General features: G+C 41.6%; 1 protein-coding gene across 5 annotated transcripts in view; it reads left to right on the top strand.

The window, feature by feature from the left end:
• The window catches only part of PTPRG (protein tyrosine phosphatase receptor type G), a 778020-nt gene that overhangs the window by 216159 nt on the left and 546226 nt on the right, over positions 1 to 15635 (top strand). The window lies entirely within an intron of this gene.

Here is a 15635-nt window from a genome sequence, read left to right as displayed (position 1 = left end):
ATCTATTGGCTTTTTGCATCCTTTTGTCTATTGATAAATCTCCTGCCCCTCCAGGGAGAAGAGCCTATCTGTTTTGTTTTGCTGTGAACAGATAGTAACACTGAAGTCTTCCATCACTTCCAGTTCCTTGTGATTAGAATTATCTAATTAGAGCCTTTTTGTCACCATTTCTGATAAATGAAGGAAATTGGGAGATGAAAGTCAAAATTACATATATATTGCTTCTTGCCAAGAAACCCAAAGAAAATTTATTATTTTGTACTCTGTGGCTCTGAGATCGGTCAGGAAGAGGCATAAAGTGGCTTGCTATTTACAGTTCATCAATTTAGAATAGTAATGCTTATAGTCAGGAGATGGGAAGTTACAGCCCTTCAGCATCTCCAGTTGCAAATGGCCATGAATGGATGAGAGGCCTAAAACTTTCCCCATTACTCAGTTAAGCAAGGACTTAAACCGTGGCATCTTTGTGAAGGGGCCACTGGTCCTGAACTTTGGTGGGCTTAAGGAGTCTCCCTTTCTTATTTCTGGAATATATTGTGCCTGGCTTTGGGAGCTTCCTCAGTCAGTGGAAAGGCTAATAGTCCAAGTTTGAGATCCAGATAGTGAACTTCTTAGGATTATTAGACCATATGGTCTGTACTGTATTTCCTCACCTCTGCCATTGTAGCGTGAAAGCTGCTGTTGGCAATCCCGTACACACTGGCTACTTATGGGCTCTGGAATTTCAATTTTCTATAACTTTTGTGTACCAGGAAATGCTCTTTTTTCCCCGATCTCCTCCTTCCCCTCCAACTCCTTCTCTCTCTCTCTCTCTCTCTTTTTTTTTTTTTTTTTTTTACCATTTAGAAGTACCATTCATTCTTACTTTGCAGGTGTACAAAAACAAAAAGAGTTGGGTAGGGGTCATAGGCTATAGTGTGTCATCCCTTCTTTTGGTTCAATTTTCTCTGGAATTCGGATAAGCCAGTCAGGTTTCAGAAGACTGGGCACTGGCTTGCAAGAGCCAGTGACGTCCCTTGCTAGGTGTAAAGAAGAAAATAGAAGAAGGAGGTGGATGTAAGTGATGGTACAGGCTGATTTTGACCTTGCCTTTCCCTGGAGGTGGAATAGCCTCAGCAAAGTTTTGAGGTAGCAGTGGAGAGATTCTTTGTTCCTGTTTTTGGAAAGGACTTGCGTGGAAGGAAGATGATTGAAGGGGGGTGTGTGGCAGGCAGTGGACTGGGGAGACGGGCAGGTGTTGGCTGTTCCGGGTTATCCTGTCCGGTTGTGAGTTTGCCTTTGTGTGTGTAGAGTTGGGAAAATTGTGCTGATCCTGTTATTGTTTTTTTAAAGTTAGAGCTAAAATATATTTTGTTATCTAAGAGGCAGAAACACATACATGCACACATGGAGAGGGAAAGAGGGAGAGCGAAGATACTGAGAGAGAGAGATCCTGTCTGCTGGTTCACTCCCCAAATGACTGTAAGGCCATGGCTGGGCCAGGCTGAAGCTGGGAAGTCTGTGCCGGTCTCCTGTGTGAGCTACAGGAACCCGACCCCTTGAGCCATCATGGTAGCCTCCCAGAGTCTGTCTGAGCAGGGATCTGGGACTTGGGCCCAGGCACTCTCATAGGGAATGTTGCCATCTGATCCAGCATCTTAACCCCAGGGCAAGCGCCCGCCCCATGCTGTTTGTTACTCCTGATGGTTTTAAGTCCTGATCACAGAGCAGAGCTTTGTGAGTGTCTGAGCTGTTGTTAGCCTGTTGAGAAGATACTGTTATGTGGCAGGAGTTGCTAATTTAGGGTGGCATTTTACTTTTTATTTTGGGACTAGACATTATTTCATGTTGACTCCATCACCTTGAATAGTGCAGATACTCTGTGTTTGAAGTTTTTTTAAAATTTTACTTTTATAGGTTTATGAAACAATGTCTGTGGAATCCCTGCAACGTTTGCACAGAGGACTGTTTATCTAGGAACCTGATCTGGTTCCATTGTGATCACCTGAAGATTGGTGATCTGCCTGGCTCTTCATTTGGTCTACTGTACAAAAGGAACAATGGTATTTTAGTGCAGCCATCCATAGAAGATATGCATTGGAGCGTACTGTCAGATTAGTGTTAATAATATCAAGAGTTCTTTACATCTTCAGACTTCTTTTTCCTTATACCAACATATTAAAGAAAATAACAGAATGACCTTTTTATGTATTTCATGCAGAATTACGCTGGAAAAAAATTCAGCCGTTTCAGAGTATTTCACTGGAAACATTAAAATAACTTCTTTTCTGTGAGTTTTACTCAACAAAGATGTAGATATTTTTCTGCGTTCCTTGAGGTGATGACAGCTCATGAATTTTGGAGTTTTCCCAGAACTTCAATAATTATTACACACAGAAAAAAAATCCCACTTGTTAGGTAGGTCATCCTTGCCGGAAAGGGAAATGAAAAACAAATCTGGAACAAGTCGAGATGGAAATTTCAAGCATTTTTTTTTTTTAAAGTTGCCTGTTTTCTCTCTTCTGCCTAGAATACTTGGAGAAAAACAGGTTGTGGTCCCACCTCCACCCTTGCTTTTTAATTCTGCTTGGTTCTCTGCATCTTAAATAATCTCTAACTCGTGTTCCTTCTGTGTAGAAATAGCTTCTATAAATCAGTTTTGGGGGGAGGAGGTAATTTCTCATTAGTAGAGGAGTCCAAAATTGAAACATGCAATGACCAGAATTCCCTGCAAGACGTGTCTGGCATTGAGCTTGCTGAAGGTCAGACAGAATTATTCTAAGAGGCATTTCTGGGTTGGCCAGGGGATACCCAGAGCCCTTTCTAGTTGTCCTGAGGCTTGATGACTTGCTCAGCTGTAAAATGGAGATAAAAAGAATACCTAGCAGGATGGTGTGAGGATTAGAGGTAATATATTTAAGCACCTGGTGTAATTTTTGGCTTCAACCCTGGAATGCAGTAGGTGTTACCCATTCGGCTCTTAATTATATGCCACCCCACTATGCTGTTCATACAAACATCTTGTTTTATAACATCCATGTCTGGGTAGGTGTGTGTCTCATTTCCCCAGCTAAATGTAGAATCCTGAGGGCAAGGATTATAAGTTATAATTCCCTCTTTCTCCTGCTGTGTGCCCGAGTATCTCGTTTTGTGCATATTCGGTGCATATTTGTCAAGTGGGCAACTGGATAGACGGGTAAATGAACTCATGCCAGAGTCTGTGCTTAGGAGCTCACTGAGGGGGATCCTGCCACAAAATCCACATAAATTAGTGGGTGATTTGCAGAAGTCTCACCATTGGATCCTTTTAAGTAACAAGCCCCTGGTGAACTTTAGATACAATTGCATTCCTAAAATTATGTTTTCATGCCTATTTTTAAGAATGTCTGCACAGGGTAAATCAAAATACACATGCCTGCAAAGTCCGCTTTTGTTATGAGAAGAATGGAAGGCAGTGTAGGACCTCACGGTTTAGTCTTAATGTTGTCCTGTTGTTTGCCTCGCCTCTCTTAAAGGGAACTGTTTCCCTACACATGTTCTCTTCACAGCAGGGACCTTCTGTCTGTTGGAGCCACACCACTGAGCAGGAGTCAACCTTGAACTCAGGCTCTCTGGTACCTGCCCTGCCTTGGTGCTTAGCCTCAGCCATCTCTCCTCTTCCACAGTGTCTCCTTTTATGTTCCAATTGATTTTTCTCTTCTCTACGCAGCCAAAGTAAGCTACGTACAGTTTGTAAGCAGAAGTTACTTATGCCTTCACTGCACTTGATTGTTGGATCCCAGACTTCGAAGAGAGGCAGGAGTTTGCCAGGGTCTGAAAAGCCCTGGAGGTGTGAACTGCTCTGGTAGTGACTGAGGACTGAGAGCACAGGACATGGGACGGGAAGTCTAAAGCACCTGGTAGCATGGAGAGGTTTCAGAGAAACATGCAATGTGCTGGAGTTAGATCGGGCTGGCCTTATAGTATTCTTCTACCAGTGACCTGTGAGTGATAGGAAGTCACTAAAGGGTTTCTGGGTAGATGTGAATGACAGTTGGTTTTTTGTTGTTGTTGTTTGAGTCGCATCCCTGGTTGTAGGGTTAGGGATTAGCCAGTTGGAGGAAGAGGGCAGGATGAAAAGTGACAAGGTTGTGTCACTTTGGAGAGATCAAAGGAAAGAGCCGTGGAAATTCAGTCCTGTTTGTGTATGAGAGAGAAAGCAAAGTGAACAGTCTAGGAGCTTCCCCAGGATGACTGAAGATGGCTTGGTATTTAAATTTACATGATTAAATGAGAAAAGAAGTGATGAGTTGGGAATAAAAATAACAAAGTGGGACTTGACCCTATTAAGATGGGTAGTGTTTTATCTATCTGTTTTTTTTTTTTTTTAAAGATTTATTTCTTTATTTGAAAGTCAGAATTACACAGACAGAGAAGGACAGGCAGAGAGAAAGAGCTCTTCCATCCGCTGGTTCACTCCTCAGAAGGCCGCAATGACTGGAGCTGCTCCCATCTGATGCCAGGAGCCAAGAGCTTCTTCTGGGTCTCCCACATGGGTGCAGGGTCCCCAGGACTTGGGTCATAGCAGAGAGCTGGATTGGAAGTGGAGTAGCCGGAATTTGATCTGGCGTCCATATAGGATGCTGGTTTTGCAGGTGGCAGCTTTAACCAATACGCCACAGCGCTGGGCCCTCTGTGTATTTTTTTTTTAATTCATTAATTAATTTATTTGAGAGACAGTGAAAGATACAGACAGGGATCTTCTATCTGCTAGTACACTCCATATATCAACAATGGCTCAATTTGGGCCAGGGCCAGATTCAGGAACTCAATGCAGGTCTCCCATGTGGGTAGCAGGGACCCAACTACCTGAGCTGTCACTTGCTGCCTCCCAGAGGGTCATTTACCAGGAATCTGGAACTAGGAGCCAGAGCCAGAGGTTGAATCCAGTTACTGTGATTTGGGACACAGGTGTCCTAACCAGCATCTTAACCAGGAGGCCAAATGCCCACCATAAGGGAGTGTCTTTTTAATATATTATTCTTACCCACACTAAACTGATATTCTGATCTGGTTATAATATTCTTTGCTCAGAATTCTCAGTCTAACTGTAGATGCAGACAAAGAAATTGCTGAGACAGACCATGCAGGAACCTAATCACTTGCATCATCTGCTGCCTCCCAGGGTCTGCATTAGCAGGAAGCTGGAGTAGGATCCAGAGCCAGGAATTGAGCCCAGCTGTTCTAATGTGGGTCACGGGCATCTTTACTGCTGGGCCAAATGCCCGTCCCTGACCATGTTTTATATGCCCTTTAGATATTTTATGCTGAGGCTGGCTCTGCTGTAGTACATTAAGCCTCCACCTGCAGCTCCGGCATGCAATGTGGGTGCCTGTTTAAATCCTGACTGTTCCAATCCCGATGTCTAATAGCCTGGGAAAGCAGTGGAGGATGGCCCGAGTGCTTGGGTCCCTGTAACCCACGTGTGAGTACTGGAAGAAGCTTTTGGCTTTGGATTGGCTCAGCTGCAGTCATTGTAGCCATTTAGGGAGTGAACCCATGGATGAAAGATCTCTGTGTTTTTCCCTCTTTCTGTCTGTAACTCTATCAAATAAATGAAGAAAATCTTTCTAAAATTAAGATTTGTAGTCTATTTGAGTGAAACCCATGTCTGTAGTTAACCTTTGAATTTTTCAGTTCCTACCTAGATGTTTTAGGACAGCAGGGCCTTAAGGTAGGGAGCAAATTGAAGACCAAACTGTTGCTTCCCAGAGGTACTCTTTTTCTTTTATACTTGATCTGTGGTTACAGGGATGGAAAGGGTGAGAAAAAACACATATGGTCACACACTAATCGGGACTTTATGTATAAGAGAAAAATGTGTTGGCCATATGCTAGAAGGCGCTTGGAGCATGTTTCAGTACTTGGCTGAGATTGGATTTTCTTCTTCCACTGTTTGAAAGAAATTGTTCTCTCAGTTTGAAGATATTTCATTTTCCTTTTCCCCTTTTTTAAAACATACCTTTGAGTTTTCAAGTTTCTTGGCATCTTTTCTCTGGAGATGACTTCATAAGTGTTTATAAATTAATGGACTGTAATATATGAGGATACTTTAAAAAGTATATAGAAAAATGGAATTAAGTATTCTTTTGAAAAAAAAAATATTAACTTACTTGAAAGGTAGAGTGACTGAGGGAGAGAGAAAGAGAGATTTTTCTCCTGCTGGTTCACTCCCAAATGTCTGCAGCAGCTGGGTCTGGGCTGGGCTGAAACCAGAAGCCAGGAACTGCATCTGAGTTTCCTGTGTGGGTGGCAGGAGCTCAAGTGTTTGGGCCATCAGCTGCTGCCTCGCAGGCTGGTTAGTGCTGGGCCGAATCAGAAGTGAGGCAGCTGGCACTCTGGTATCAGATATGGGCATCCCAAGAGACATCTTTTTTAAAAGTTGCCAAAGTATTTAATAGAAAAATTTCTTAGTGTGGAAGAAACCTTAGACTGAAATAAGAAGAAAAATATCTTAGAGGAAAAATACACTAAGAACAAACTCACACATTTTTTTAAAAAAAGATATATTAATAGAAAATATTATAAAAGATTAAATTTCCAATAACCTAAAAACACCAAGATACCTTTTCTTAACCAGTAAATTTATCATATCCAAATATTATATCCTCATTGGTGTATATGGAAGGAAATTTGGAAACGTAGATTAAGGGCCTCATAAATAGTCAGACTTTGAATTGGTGACCCTATTTCTACATTTACCTGAAGTCCATAATCAGAGAATCCAGTAAAGAATGAACGAGATTCTCGTATTTTATTCCTAACTGTTAGAAATTGGGAGTAGCTATAATGGGTGAGTGATTAACTAGGTTTATATATATATATATATATGTATATATATATTAGAATAAAATCTATGATGATCAGCAATGGTAGAAATGTACACAATGCCATATGCAGTATACTTCAGATTCAATTTAGTTCACATTTTCTATGTGCATAATATAAAAACATGTTAAATGCACTTATGGTAATTTTTTTAACTTTTAATTAATTTTTAATTGTGTTTTTATTTATTTAAAATAATTTTTAAGGTAAAGAAATTTCATGTATTTCATATACGTGGATTTATGAACACAGTGTTACATCCCACTCCACCCTCCCTTCTGCCCTCAAGTAGCATCTTACACCCCTGTTAACACCTACTCCTAGGATTAAGTTTATTTAGGTGCGGAAAAGCTTGAAATCCAATATGATTTTCTTAATTTGAGAGAGAGAGAGAGAAAAAGAGAGAGAATGAGAAAGAGAAAGAGAGCTCATATCTATTGGTTTGTTTTCCAGATACCTGCAAACCATTGGGTTCAGTTGGGATTCAGAAACCTTACAACCTTAGAACACAGTCCAGGTCTCCCTTGTGGGTGGCAACAACCCAATCACTTGAGCCATCACCACTGCCTCCCAGGGTCTTCATTAGCAGGAAGCTGGAGAGCTTGGACTTGAACCCAGGTACTCCTCTGTGTGATGTAGGCATCTTACCTGGCATTTTAACTAGTAGTCCATACATTTACCTCTTCCGTGAACTTTTTGAAGATGCCTGATATGCATGGATTTCAATTTTTTTTAAAGATTGGTTTATTGTATCTGAATGGCAGAGTTACAGAGAGAGAGGAAAACACACAGAGAGATCTTCCATATGCTGCTTCACTCCCTAAATGGCTGCATTGCCTGGGGTGGGGCCAGGCTGAAACCAGGAAGAACCAGGAGCTTCATTCTGGTTGCCCACATGGGTGGTAGTGGCCCAGGTATGTGGGCCATCATCCACTGCTGTCCCAGGTACATTAGCAGGAAGCTGGGTTGGAAGTGAAGCAGTGAAAATAAGAACAGGTGCCCATATGGGATGCCAGTGTTGTAGGCGTAGACTTAAATCATTGGAGGCAAAATAGCAGCCTCTCAAAAATTTTTGGCACCAAAATAAATTTGTCATTTAATTCTATTGCTTCATAAATATTTTGCAGCACCCTTATATAAGAGGGCATGATTACATTAACTTGGGGTTTTGGTAATCTTTGGGAAGGCTTAGTAGGAAAATGTAACATTGTTCACTGCTGTGTTGGTATCGCCTGGCACATATTAGTGATACCAATTTCAGCTGTTGCCATGATGGGCTATTTAAAGCATAGGTACATGGGAGGCTGAGAATGTAGGTTTTAAATTGACGCTGTAGGGAGGTAGGTTCATTGGAGTCTTTTTCGTGAACTTTTTGGAAATATTTCTTAAAATGTTAAGTATTGATCATCTTTCATTCAGCACTTCTGCTTTTAGGAATTTGTCTTTCAGAAACATCCATGCAAGTTCCCAAAATGACACTGTGTTTAGCAGCCTAAATGACCAGCAGTAGTGACTGGGGTAATTACAGTACATCTAACAAAATGCTTGCCTGTCATCCACCAAAATGAAGTGTGTTGAGCTATAAGGCGTTTTAAGATAATATGAGTAATATTGTCACATTAATGAATAAAACTGAGGGACATAGAGACTACACACAAATTAATTGTGATTATCCATTGAGACATGAAAGATATTGCCTTTTTATATTTATATATCTATGCTTTTTAAGTATCTTATAGAAGTGTATCTAGACTATTTCAATTTATTATTATTAGTATAGGCATAGTATTCTAGAGATTAATTTATTTCAAAGACAGAGTGACAGGGAGAGAGGTAGACAGAGAGAGAGAAAGAGGGAGAGAGAAAGCTATTGATTCACTACCCACATGGCCACAACATCCAGAACTAGACCATGCTAAAGCTAGGACCCAGGAGCTCCATCTTTCTAACATGGCTGGAGGGTCCGAGTGATTAGACCTTCACTGCCTTCCCAGGCTTATTAACAGGAAGTGGGATGAGCAGTGGAGCAACCAGGGTTCACTAGCACTCTGATTTAGGATGCTGATGTCACAGTGGTGCTTAACCAACTTTACCACAATGCCAGCTCCCAAGCCATAAAATTTTCAAAAATGATCCTTTTATTTTAAAATAAGTGACTGAATTCTTTCAAATTCAGGTAGTTCTCTTTGTAACAGTTTGAGGGGGAAAGAAAGAGAAAAAAAACCTAAAATGAAACCAGAAGGAAAGGAAAATCCTTTTTGTTTTCTTAATTGGCTGTAGCTAAACTTTTTAGGTGAAACATTTTCACTGGCATTTCAAATTTTATAAAATGCTGATATGAACCATGCAGAAACTAATGAACTGATATTGACTTAGTTTGAAAATGAACATGAAGATTTATTGAGTAAAGCAGTAAATATTGACCCAGGCATAGATAAGGTCAATATTTACTTTGACATCACATAAATCCTAATATTCATTAATCTATAAATTTTGAGGGTCTACATAAGGCATACAGAGAGTTATATATAAGTATATATTTTTCATATCTGTGATAGATCAAAGTCAAACACCTTTTTTTCCCACTGGTCATAAATTTGAAAGGATGATGTTCTCTTCTTTGAAGCCAGTTTCTTGGGGAGAAAGATGAGGGGGAGTGTGGGTAGGTGGAAGGACATGAGTAATTTAAAGGTTCAACGGAAGAATATACCTAATAAAAATGCATGCCTAATAATCATGGAGTGATGATTTTTTTCATGTGCTTTGTGATTTACTTAAAGGCTACAGGTCTTCCTTTCTAGAGTTACAAAATGTATTCATTTATTATATCTGATTTGGTACAGAAAACACACTTTGTGATGATAGAAAACAGGAACATTCTGTCTTTCCCTCTGGATATTGTTAAGCTGTGTTATATGGAATTTGCTTTCACACACAAAAAATACACTTGGTGTCTATCAAGTTGAGCTACACTTCACTGGCCTTTCTCTGGTTTTACTGAGTTGCTGTGTGCTCTCGTTCCTTATCTTGTCTAATTTCTGGTATGGTGGTCTTGGTAGCAATATGAAAGCAAAGCAGGACAAATGCCTGGACCTCAGCCACCCACATGGGAGTCTGGGATGAAGCTCCTGGCTCTTGGCTTCGACCTGGCTCAGCCCTGGCCGTTGTGGTGATCTGGGGAGTGAACCAGTGGATGGAAGATCTCTCTCTCCCTTTCTCTCTTTAACTTTGACTTTCAAAGACATAAATCTTTTTTAAGAAATTGAAAAAAAAAAAAAAAAAAAAAAGGACAAAGGGGCAGTTAGCCTACTGTGTAGGATGCCGGTGTCCCACGCCAGTGTACCTGGGTTCATTTCCTGGCTTTGACTACTACTGCAGCTTCCTGTAAATGCAAATCCTTGGAGGGTCCTGTGTGGCCCAAATGGCTTTGACCTTGCCACCCACGTGAGAGACCTGAATTGAATTCTTTTCCCCTCACTTTGGCCTCAGTTCCTCCTTGGCTGTTGTAGGCCTTTGAAAGATGAAGGGAGTGCCCATTTGTTCTCTCTCTTTCCTTTCTCTGCCTCTCTCATTCTGCAAATAAATTTAAAAACAAAGAAAAGGAGCCCTGCTTCCCTGGAATGTGGATTTTTGATATTGCCATAATGTAGCTCATAAAAGTGTTGCATGTATGCTTTAAGATCGAATTTTCTCCTTTTACTGAAGTGTAGAACCTAACTTGGTCCAACAGTAATCTTATACCTGAGCAAAAGCCTTTTGTCTTGTTTCTAGTTCCCCTGGAGTGTTCTTTGAGTGGGAATTTGCCCTGTTGGTCTTTAGTTGTTTGTTGGCTGGTCCCAAAATTACCTCCCCTCCATCTCACATCTGGTAACCTTTTTTTTTTCTTAAGATTTATTTATTTACTTGAAAGGCAGAGTTACAGAGAAAGAGGGAGAGACAGTGAGAGAGATCTTCCATCCGCTGGTTCACTCCCAAGAAGGCCATGATAGCCAGCACTGGAGCAGGCTGAAGCCGGCAGCCAGGAGCTTCTTTGAGAACTCCCACATTGGTGACAGGAGCTCATACCCGTGGGCATCCTCTGCTGCTTCTCCCAGGCCATCAACAGGGAGCCGTATCAGAAGTGGAGTAGCCAGGATATGAACCGGCGCCTATATGAGATGCTGGCATTGCAGGTGGCGCCTTTACCCACTCTTCCAAAATGCTGGCTTCTATCTGGTAATCTTGTGTGACCATACTGAAATCAACAATGTTAAGGCTAGTTTCTCTTTGTGTTCATCTTTCTTGTGATCAAAACCTGTGCTATGTTTTGTTTACTTTAAACCCCATTTTTATTGTGTAAATAAGATCATATGCTGGTTAAAAATATATCTCTATGTATGTACATAATGTAAAAATTGCCTTCTTGAGAAATGTTTTCTAGTAGTTTGAGATATCTTCACTTTCCATTAATATTACTATATCTATCAACGTTTTTCCTGAGTGTAGGATGGACTATGATTTTGTGTCATGTGAAAAATGACTATTGTGATACAAGGATTTGGCTTTCACATAATAAAGTCGTTCCTTCTTGAGTAGTTTTTTAATCAAGAAGAGTCTCCCATTTTGGCACAGATCAGTCTTTCACACTTCCTTACACTTCCTAGCATCTCGTATCAGTAGAGATAGGACTTGGCCTCAGAGTCGTCATCTGAGTATCATAATTCAGTCTTGTGGGTTTCTTTATTTCCTGGTACCCCTCATGTCTGTGAGGCCATTCTAGTTTTCCCTGTTGGTGTGCTAAGTTACAATTAAATTCTATTTTGGGGCTGTCTTGGGGGTGCAGTGGGTTAAGCAGTCACTGGCATTCCCTATCAGATCGCCAGCTCTGCTTTTGATGCAGCTCTTTGCCGATGGGCCTGTGAAATAGTGGAAAATGCCCAAGTGTTTCGGCTGCTCCCAGGTTCCAGGCTCCTGGCATTGGTCTTGCCCAGTCCTGCCTTTGTGGCCATTTGGGGAGTGAACCGGGGGAGGGCAGATCCCTCTCCATCTCCCTGTCACTGTGCCTTTCAAATAAATGAAATAAATCTTTAAAGAATTATATTTAAGATTTTATAAAAGGTCAATCAATTTAAAGAAGAATTCTAAGCAATAGTGTAGCTGGTATTCCAGTATGGCAAAGAAAGCCATCTTTTGTATCGCTGACTAGGAAAGATTGAAAAGCTTTTCATTATAGGTCATAAAATCAAACTATGTCTGTGATGTGAAAAATTACAAAGGATATAGAATTCTTGAAGGGGTTGAGAAATTAAGGAATATATTTAGTGTCTAGGCTTATTGTAAGTGCTGATTGTGCTACAGTGATCTCAATTGTCAAAAATCCCAAAATGCACACTAATCCAAGCCTCCTGAATTTTCCCTTTGTCACCACCCTGCAAACCCCTTCCTGTATGTTGAGTTCTCCCAAGGATCCTAGAATGAACCTCTACATCCATTCTCCACCATCCATTAGGATGGGTTATGATCTCCGATTTGCTAAATGTTTTAATTTCAGAGATGGATGGGTCTGAGCTGGCGGTGTCTTAGGATCTGTTTTGTGCTCTGCCACCCACTTCCTGCATTGAGTTGATCTTGAGATTGTCCCTGGGTTTGGGAAGCCGCTTGATCCAGGTTTCCTGTTTATGTAATCCTCATTCTCCCAGTCCAAAGAACATTCCCCAGGAGCAGAGCAAGCTCCTCTTGTAGCTACAGGAAAGCTTGCTGCTCCCAGAGGCATCGTGCAGTAGTTCTGCCCCAATTATCGTTGGCTTGCTCCTAAAACCCATTTATGCCTCCCTAGTTCCGAGTGTCAGGACAGTGCTAGCAGGGGTGCATACTATTATTACTCTCGGAAGTGATTGGTTGTTGAGCATTTTAGCAGGAAAAAATGAAATTTGAGCCTCGACGAGGCTGCATGCACAGAGATGAGCAAAGCCATCTTTAGCTTGTTTCTGTGTCTGGGGCTCGCTGTGATAATGGGAGGTATTTTCTTCTCACTGTTGTTAAGTACATGGCCCATGCTCTCCTCTTAGGGAGTGATTTTGACACTTTCTGAAGGTCCTGTGGCTTTTACATTCTGACACCACCTCCTAATGAGCCTTCTTTTAACATCCTTTTCGGGTGCGGATTGCCCTTTCTCTCACCATCCACTAGGGTGTGAAAAGCAAGTTTCCACACTCCTGGGCCACTGGGCTGCTTACCTGCTGTGCCAGAAGGAATTCGCTTCCTCCATGTGCTGTGAGTATACCTTAGCTAGCAGTAAGATCAGGATTTTTCTCCAGAATTCCACAGAAGTCATTTTCAGGAGCATGTTTGAGCATAATAAGGTTTCTTTTTCTTTTCTTTTCTTTTCTTTTCTTTTCTTTTCTTTTCTTTTTTTTTTTTAATCACTTGCGATGTTTTAGATGCACAAAAATACCCCTTGGACAGGATGGCTTCATAAAAAGGGTGGCTCATCAGGATACCTCTGGATGTGTTTTTGTGCCCTACCATCTGTCAGAAGTACTCCTCTTGTTTATGCTTTGCCTGATTAATGGGGAGCTTAGTCCTCAGCCTCCGTTTTCTCGTGGTGTACTACCGGCTTCAGAAGTTCCAGAAGTCAAATGCTGGGAGGGAGGGAGGGAGGGAGGGAGAGAGAGAGAGAGAATGCATGTGAGGGAGAGAGGAAGCAGAAAGGGTCTCTTTCTTGTGCTGTGTTTAGAAGCAAGTAAGATATTCCTCAAAGCATCCTACTCCTTGGCCATTCAACCTTTGCATTTTGTTGAGTCACTGGGGAAAAAAAAATAGAATTAGCATGGCAGGCATAAATGAAGCAGGATTTAGCCTGCAGGAATGGCTATTAGATAATAAGCGCTTGGTGGGCTGCTACTCTTGTCAACATTTCCTAATTTCAAAGGCTGAACCATACCATGGCACTTAATAATGAAGGAAATTACAGAAAAGAAATTTACTTGCTTTTGCAAGAAAATTTGAATTCAGAAGGCTGACAATGTTGCAAATAAGATAGTAAATTTCTATGAGCATAGAGTCCTTTATAGTATTAAGAACTGCCCTATCCATTTCTGTAGCTACTAATCAGATGAGGCTATTTAAATACAATAATTAAAATTGAATCAAATTAATAATTCAATCTCTCAGTTTCACACTCTCCAGATTTCAAGTCTCAGTCACTGTGGGTGGCTTGTGGCTTTCTTTTTGTACTGCTTAGATACATAGTATTTCCTTCCATGTAGAAAGGTCGGTGGGACAGTGCTGTTGACGGGATGTGGACATTAAGAGAGGAACTAGCACGTCGCACATAATGAGCATGGACTGTATCCCAGGCCCAGGGCTAATTGTTCTGTCTGTCTCTAACTGGTGTCCATACCAATCCCTGAGATAGGCCCACCCCTCTTGCTGAAGGGGAGAAGTTGTTTTGGGGGAGGCAGCTTCCTAGAGATCTCTGCTGAGTGCTGCCCTGTGTCTGCCAGCCCTGTACTCCCATCCACTGATGCTGGGTTGGGGGACAATGTGCTACTTGCAAATGTTCTCTTAAGTGGGAGGCGTGCGGTATGGATGTTGATTTAAGAGCTTTCTGAAATGCTTGCATTTTGTCCCATGTGGATAAGTCTCTGGACTCCAGGAAGGTCCCACATAGACCCTCCTTCCCTTTGGGTGACTTGGAGACTTGAGCCAAGACATAACTCCTTGAGCCTTATTTTTGTATAAGTTCTGTATCTTTGGCTAAATAGATCAGTGTCTTATAGTGATTAAGCTGTGTGTGTGTGTGTGTGTGTGTGTATGAGAGAGAGAGAGGGAGAGAGGGAAAGAGAGAGAGAGAGAGAGAGATGGGAAGGACTGGCTACTTCCTCTCTTGCCAGTCTTCTTTCATTGAGAGTCATTTGCTGCAAGAGTATTTATCAATCCCTGTCCAGGTGGGCAACTCAGTTCCAAACAATGAAGAATAAAACGTAAGAGAGGTTTGCAAAATGTTCATGGAAATTGATTACCATGAAAAAAACTATCCATGGATTTCAAAAATTTTTAAGATACATTCATCTTTTAATTCCATTTTCTAACTTTTTGAAGTGCCCTTGTATGCAGTTTTTTTCCCCCTTTGTGGTATGGAAATAGACAATGAAGCAGGCTCAAAATAGTAAGTCATGTCATCACATCAGTGCCAAAGGGAATGATGGAGGAGACGGAGCTGCTCTTTTAGACTGGGAAGACATCTCTGATGAGGTTTTATTTGAGCAGAGACCTGAATATAATGAAATACCAAACTCTGTGGGTATGTGGGGTATGCATTCCAGGCAGAGAGAAGAGGGGGGACCCAGAGAACCCAGAAAGTTAAATGATGGCTGTAAAACCACTCTGCTAGCTTCCTTTTGGCAACTTCTGGCCCATTATTCTTGCTAGGGATACATTTTCCATGGTGCTAGAGAAGTCCTTTCTCCTGGGGACTGATGTGCTCCATTAGAGGACATTTGACAAGGTCTGAGGATGCTCTCTTAGTGGTCACAGTTGGTGCTAGCTAGTTGGGTGGGCAACTGACATGTAGTGGATTGAAGCCCAGGATGCTGTGCAGTATCTCACACTGCACAGAACAAAGAATGACCTGGCCTTCAATGCCAACACTGCCAATGCTGGGAAACCCTGCGCTAGACACTAACCAGAGTGCATTGCCTTTCTGTAGCTGGTCGCTGTCACGCCTTGCAGGCCAGTCACTGATGCAGATCCTTGGTTGCATGAGTATTCTATTGTGCAAGCTGTGATGTGTAGGATAGTGGAGGTAT

The sequence above is a fragment of the Oryctolagus cuniculus genome, chromosome 10 (assembly GCF_051225735.1).
Source record: "Oryctolagus cuniculus isolate XC-2025 breed Fujian yellow rabbit chromosome 10, ASM5122573v1, whole genome shotgun sequence".
Taxonomy (NCBI): Eukaryota; Metazoa; Chordata; class Mammalia; order Lagomorpha; family Leporidae; genus Oryctolagus; species Oryctolagus cuniculus.
This window is presented reverse-complemented; position numbering and strand designations above follow the sequence as displayed.